At 35.0% G+C, this 6,743-nt stretch overlaps 1 pseudogene; it reads left to right on the plus strand.

The window, feature by feature from the left end:
* Positions 1-1,257: 1,257 nt before the first annotated feature.
* LOC136280417 (dual specificity mitogen-activated protein kinase kinase 1-like) lies at positions 1,258-6,282 on the plus strand (annotated as a pseudogene).
* Positions 6,283-6,743: the final 461 nt, after the last annotated feature.

Below are 6,743 nucleotides of genomic sequence, written 5' to 3' on the forward strand. Positions count from 1 at the left end.
TATTACATCTTTTTATTTTTGGTGCAAAATACAAGTCCTTCTTTATATACAAATGAAAAGTGCAAGTCACACTTCAATGATAACAGCTCTAAAGTTTACTTGTTGTTCTTCTCTGTCTATCAGCTATCAACAAAATTGTTTTATACTTTGGACAGTGCACAACTATTTGTGGACCAGAGTTCCAACGCACCTCTGTAATCGCATATAGTTACATCTATCTCTTGTACAAATGTTTCTCCTTTGTAAGACGCACTGGGATCATCTATGTATCTCTTTTACTTCCTAATGTGGTATCCTTCTTCTATAAATATGAGGGTAAAAGACGATTTGTAATCGCATTCAAAATTGTGATTGGCTTGTGTTATTTCTCACCTTTGCCATGAACACAACTCAAGTGAGTTTCGAGTCTTTGTTTCCTCGACAACTTTCTGCCACAAATCGTGCATTTGTAGTACAATCGATTCTTGTCGATTATTTCTACATAGAGTGAGCTCACATCTTTATTTATATCACCAAGGTATCTATCGTCTAGAAGCGTAGAACCGGTCGGAGAAGTCAGAACAAAGTTGTGCACTTTAATTAACACTACAATCGGCAAGCCAGCGGATTCACTTTGCTAGCCAATGACAAGCCCTAAAAGGTCCACGTGATCATGCCCGTGTCGGAAACAAAGAAGACTCCATTTGGCGCTCATCTTTGAATGTACTTTTCATCGGTTGATCACTTTTCTCAACTGTTTCGCTTAATATAACATTTGTAAAGATAGGTTTTATTGTGGTTCAATGGGAAAACGCGAACAGCGTGAGTGTTGTAAAAGAAAAGAAAATCGTTGGCGCCGTAGAGTTAAAAGAAGGGACAACAGTTGACATACTGACTGGTACAAATAATGGTCGAGTGGCCATCTGTAAAGCTACGATTTTGAAAGTTCGTGGTGAGTAAAAATTACGATATTCGTTACGTGATCAAAATCTTATAAAAGAATAGATGTAACGGGTTGAATTAAGCTAACATAACGCTTGGCGCAACTGAAACTAGTATAATTCTGAGAATCGAATCGGTCACTTGCATGCCGCAGTTTCTTAAGCTTATGCTTTACAATGAAATAAATCTATCAGTAAGGTTTCAAGATTCCTTTAGTCACGTTTGGGAACACTCAAGATTCATAATAGGAACTGTTATTAAACAAACCTTATTACATAAAGAAGCCCTCCTTGGTAAAAACAAAATATTTTATTCAGCCCTCTTTTAATAAAATCTATGGGAGAGATGTACTAACTCCAATATAAAAGTAATTCAATATAAAAGAGATTTCTCAATTTGAGAATCCAATGAATGCCCTTTTCCTTATAGATATCTTAAAGACCTGGTCTGAGCTTTAAATATATATATAGATTTTTTTTTTCAAATTCAGATGTTATGGAATCCGGATACAAATTGGTCAAGCTTCTTGTAGACAACCTCATTCAAGGCCAACTCACTGTGAGCCCAAGGAAAAAAATACAAACAGCAGCTAAGTTTGCAGTGTAGGATAACTTCATTCTAATATATTGTTACAGTTACAACAGGATTTTAATTAAAAAATCAATTTTATTTTATTGTAATTAACCCCTTCACTCCCAAGAGTGCTTGGTTTTCAAATATAATAATTGTATTTTATGGAAAAGAATCAACAGATTTTATTCACAATTTGTGTCAAACCAAATTTAATGATTGATTAGGACTATATTATATGAATAGCTGTAATTGAGGATTAAACCGTAGGAAGTTTTCAAGAAAAGAAAAATAAATCAAATTCCATCCTAATATTACAACATGTTGATATTAATAATTAATCAAAAATATTTTACATGTAAACCTTAATGAAGCTTGTAAATAAATTTCATTAAATACTTGAATTTTAGCTGGGTTTTTTTTAATTTAAAGTATTTATTTTATATCATTAGCCTCAAATTTTTACTTAAAATTCCCAGTAATTCTTAAACATTCCTAGAAATTCCTAGGAATTTTTTAAATTTACAGCTTTTCAGGGAAAGTCATTGGTGCTCTGAGTGGCTATAGACTTGGAATTTCTGGGAATTTCTGGGAATTTCTGGGAATTTCTAGGAATTTCTAGGTTTTTAGAACCAGAGTTGTTATGGTTGGGAATTCCCAGTCTGAATTTACCGTGAAAATTCACAAAAATCCATTTTGCAAGGGCAACTAGATAGTTTTGCATACCTGTGAGCTCTCTCCGTCCACATCACAATCTCTTACTAACTGTAACATTTATGGTTGTCAGTGAGTTGTGAAGTAGAGGGAAAAAACCGTAAAGTAGATAGCAAATTTCATGATTACCAGCTCTTATTGAAACTTCTGAACATGTGCGATTGCTGCCTCTAAAAGCTGAAATCATTGGAATGTATGAAGCCCAATTTTTAACATTATTTACCTAGTATGATTTACCTATCATAGTGGAACCATATTCTTGCCTCCTAACAAATTTAGGCACGTCTTGTCAAATTTAATAGTGTAATCTGGTAAAATTGTGGAATACTCCAACTTCATAAACTTGCTCAAAGTAGTGTGATCATCACAACAAGTGTTCCTTTTTGTTAATCAGATGTGAAGCCCTCAAATATTTTAGTAAACTCCCGCAGTGAAATCAAGCTCTGTGACTTTGGAGTCAGTGGGCAGTTAATTGACTCAATGGCAAATTCTTTTGTTGGCACACGATCTTACATGTTGGTAAGGAGAATATGTTGATAAGTGAATAGTAGTTTTGGTATTATGTACTAAAAGAAATTACATGTTTCTAACCTTTATACCTCCTTGGAATGACCAATGAGTAATTTCTCCTTACCATATCAATAGCATTTCAACCAAAGAGGTGACAAGGAGAGAGAAAATATCAGCTGGGGATATTGTTTGATTCAAGGCCAAATTCTCATAGCTAGAATTATGATAAGTGTATAGCACACTGTTAGGTGAATTGACAGTGAGATTTTGGGAGTGAAAGGTTTAAAATGTAACAGTTAAAATCCAACATGGAAGCTAAAAAAACAAGAAAACAATCCACAGACAAGTTAAACTGAGGTGGAAAATGCATGATAAGGAAGGCTTAAAGATGTTTCTGATACTTGAAAGGAGACACATGGTACATGTATGTCATTCATAGTTTGAGTAAGTTCTGCAACCTTGAAAATTTCCTTTTAATCAAATAAACCTAAGAGATTATTTTGTCCAAGTGCATGAACTCTGAAAAGTAAGAATAAGCCATGAAAAGAGAACTTAAGATACAGAAGATTCACCTTATTTGCAATTAATCTTTGACATTTTAAATTCTCAGCCTGAAAGACTTCAAGGAGCTAACTACACAGTTCAATCTGACATTTGGAGTTTTGGATTATCATTGATTGAGATGGCAATTGGAAGGTATCCAATTCCACCACCTGAAGAAAAAGCACAAGTCCATCACATCTTAAGAGAATACCTCCAGGAACAAGGCCACCTAGTGGTGTGAGCAATGATGCAAGGCCAATGGCGATATTTGAATTACTGGACTATATTGTGAATGAGGTGATGCCAAAAGTCTTAACAGTAAACTGATGAAAGTCGTGTGAATCAATTTTTAAGGAATTTATCTTGCGAGTTAGTTAGAGGATGTGCATAAAATTTGTGTAAACAGAGTAAGCAAGTTGAATTGCTTTTCTTCCCTCCATTGTTCTGACTAACCAAATGTTTGAGTAACATATTGGTTGATCAGTTTGATCTCCTAATAATATCTTTGGAGAAGCATGCATTTCTGTGTTGATGTAAAGTTTGCAGCAAGTTCAGGATTGCTGCATTGTGTAATCATCTCCTTTACTACTGGGAAAATCTTTGTAGAAACTATGGTATATTATTGAAGAATGGTATATTATTGTCACTGAAGTTATACATTTTTGTTCTTTATTGGATAGCCTCCTCCCCAGCTACCACCAGAGCAATTTTCAGAAGAGTTTTGTGAGTTTGTCAACAAATGGTAGGCAATGTTTCCCACACTCTTCCATATGATAGTTATGAATGATAGTTATGAATGATAGTTATGAATGATAGTTATGAATGATAGTTATGAATGATAGTTATGAATAATAGTTATTGTCAAACTTGGACATAAATGTTAAGGGGAGTAAGTTGTAGTATATCCAGATGCACTGGAGATCAGAACATTCTAGAAAACAGCTAAATCTCACAGTAATCTATTTCAATCTGTTTCAGTCTTGTTAAGAATCCTTCAGAAAGAGCTAACCTCAAAGTGTTAATGGTAAGTTCTGTATGCTATGGAAAACATTTATTTTAAAATAAACTTGGAACTTTTCTTAGGGATTTTACAATAGCATCATGATTTTACCTTTTGAAATGGCAGCAAACCTCACCTTTAGTATGGCATGTAAAGGCAGCATTGAGTTCCAAACAGAAAAGTGAATAATTCATGGCCTGTATGAGGGGTAACAGGTGATGGGTGAGCATCCTATTCAGAGATTGGGCTTATAAGGCAGATTTGTGGTTACACAATTTTACTGTAGAACATTTTGCCAAAGAAGGGAACAACCTAGAAACATAAACTTCCCCCTCTACATTTGAAACTCTGCTGGGTCTTTCATCTAACCAGTTACTTTGCCCAAATATGAAACTGAAGGATTTAACCCTTAATGCCCCAAAATCAGTATACACTTTCTCCATGGTGTTCTCTGTACATTTCCTATAGTACTGAGAAAATTTATTTAACAATTAAGAACCTCTCAAGTTGGTTATTATTTCTTTTATCATCATGACCTTACTGTTTGCCTCAAGAGTGATACAGTGGAGTGAAACTGGATGCTAGTCACTCTTAGAGATTAAAGGGTTAAGGCTACTTTATTTTTAAAAAGGTGGAAAACCAAAAGTGTCACTAATAGCCCCATCCAGAAATTTTTACCAGTACTGTTTATGAGATTAGCTGTAAGTTGGACAAAGGTAGTTTTCTTTTTGACTCTGGTGCTGGTGAGATATTTGGTGGTTGAGTGATGTGTTATTTTGTTCATGTTGAGTGGAGTCTACATTGGTTTTAAAATGGGACTGATTTCCAGAATAAAAGAGGGTTGCCTCAAAGCAAAATCATCTAGTTGAAAAAGCCTTAAAGACCACTGCTCTTTTACTCTGTCTTATTCTTCCAGGATCATGTCTTCATCAAGATATCTGAGTCAAAAAAGGTGGATTTTGCTGGCTGGGTTTGTTCAGTTGCTGGTCTATAGCGAGTGACTGGTTGCAATGCTTACTGATGAAAATGAAATGAATTGGAGTATTGGCACAGAACAAGCTTAGTACTCTTATTTAACTTGCATCAAGAAAATGACGGAATACATGAAAAGGTCTTATATGCATTGGAATCTATTAATTGTGGTGTGTATTGGATTCAGAGCAGCGAAAAACTGCCTTGGTTTGGGAGGGAATGTAAACAAGTTGCAGCCTCTTGGAGATGCAAACAATTATCAGAGTTGTTCAGGTATAGAGATTTCCACTACCCTGTAACTGGACGCCTTTGCATTGCAACAGTGCTGTTTACCAGGGAGTGCTGAGGAACTAAATGAAGATCTCAAAATCCTAGATAAGGCAATGATAGGATGGGACCAAGAGGAGTGGAGTTGGGCTAGGTGTTACATGTCCCCAGTCACCCCATCCTATCAGTCATAACTCTAGTTGCATGAAAAATAAGTGGATTTCTTTCTAATAATGTGATTATTGTATATTATTAGCTTTTTGGTGTATGCTGTAATTTCTTACTTTAGTTTTATTGAGGTACTATTCAAGGGTCACATTTAAATTGTTAAAAGAAAAGGATGTAAAATCCTAATTGTAACCTCCTCCCTTAAGAGGTATTCCTTGATAGGCGTTCTCATTTGTAAGTACACCTACGTTCTTACCCCCTTAGTCTACATGCTCCCTCAATTAGATCACATTTGCACAATAGTTACAACAAGTCGAGAATGGAGCAAGATTTTTCATCAAATTCTTCTCACCCAGTTCTCCAAAATGTGCAGAGCTGTGATTAACTATGTGAAGAACTGAGAAGGAATTCTCAATTTTTTTTCCTATTTTCTTTCTATTTTTTTTTTTTTTTTTTTAATTACAGATTTCTTTAATTTGGCCAGATTGGAAAGGTTGATTGATTTTTCACTCACTCAAGTCTTAGAGTGGAAAAATTACTCCCTAGAAGTGAGCTTACTTTAAAGGCGCTGAAATATTGTATAAGCTCGGAGATAATTAAAAAGGATGTTACAAGAATGACTGTCGTAGAAATCAGATATGACAGTTGCTGTACTAAATCATAAATTACTTTTTTTTTTTTGCATCGTCGTGGAGGACATAATAGTCGTCACATAATAGGGAGACTTCTCAGAAACATAGCTATTGGTACAAATGCATGCACATGCAGAGTTCCAATCTACGCCTGACTCTTTTCAAAGAAGACAGTCTTTTCTTGGGAAGAAGTGCTCTAGTCCCACGTTCTTGAGAGAACAGGGGCTTGTTTCTGGAGAGAGGAAGTCTCTTTATGACCCCGAAAAAGCAGTTCTTTTATTTCTGTCTTTCGTTCAATTTGACAGTTTTGAAAAGCAAACGGGAAATTTCTGGATAGGAAACAAAATGAAATGTTTAAATCTTTTTTAGCTAAAACCTTGACTGTTTTCCTTACATTTGAATTGCAAGATATTACTTTGGGTCTGTATAATTACCTTTCCACGTGA

Source organism: Pocillopora verrucosa, chromosome 4, assembly GCF_036669915.1.
Source record: "Pocillopora verrucosa isolate sample1 chromosome 4, ASM3666991v2, whole genome shotgun sequence".
Taxonomy (NCBI): domain Eukaryota; kingdom Metazoa; phylum Cnidaria; class Anthozoa; order Scleractinia; family Pocilloporidae; genus Pocillopora; species Pocillopora verrucosa.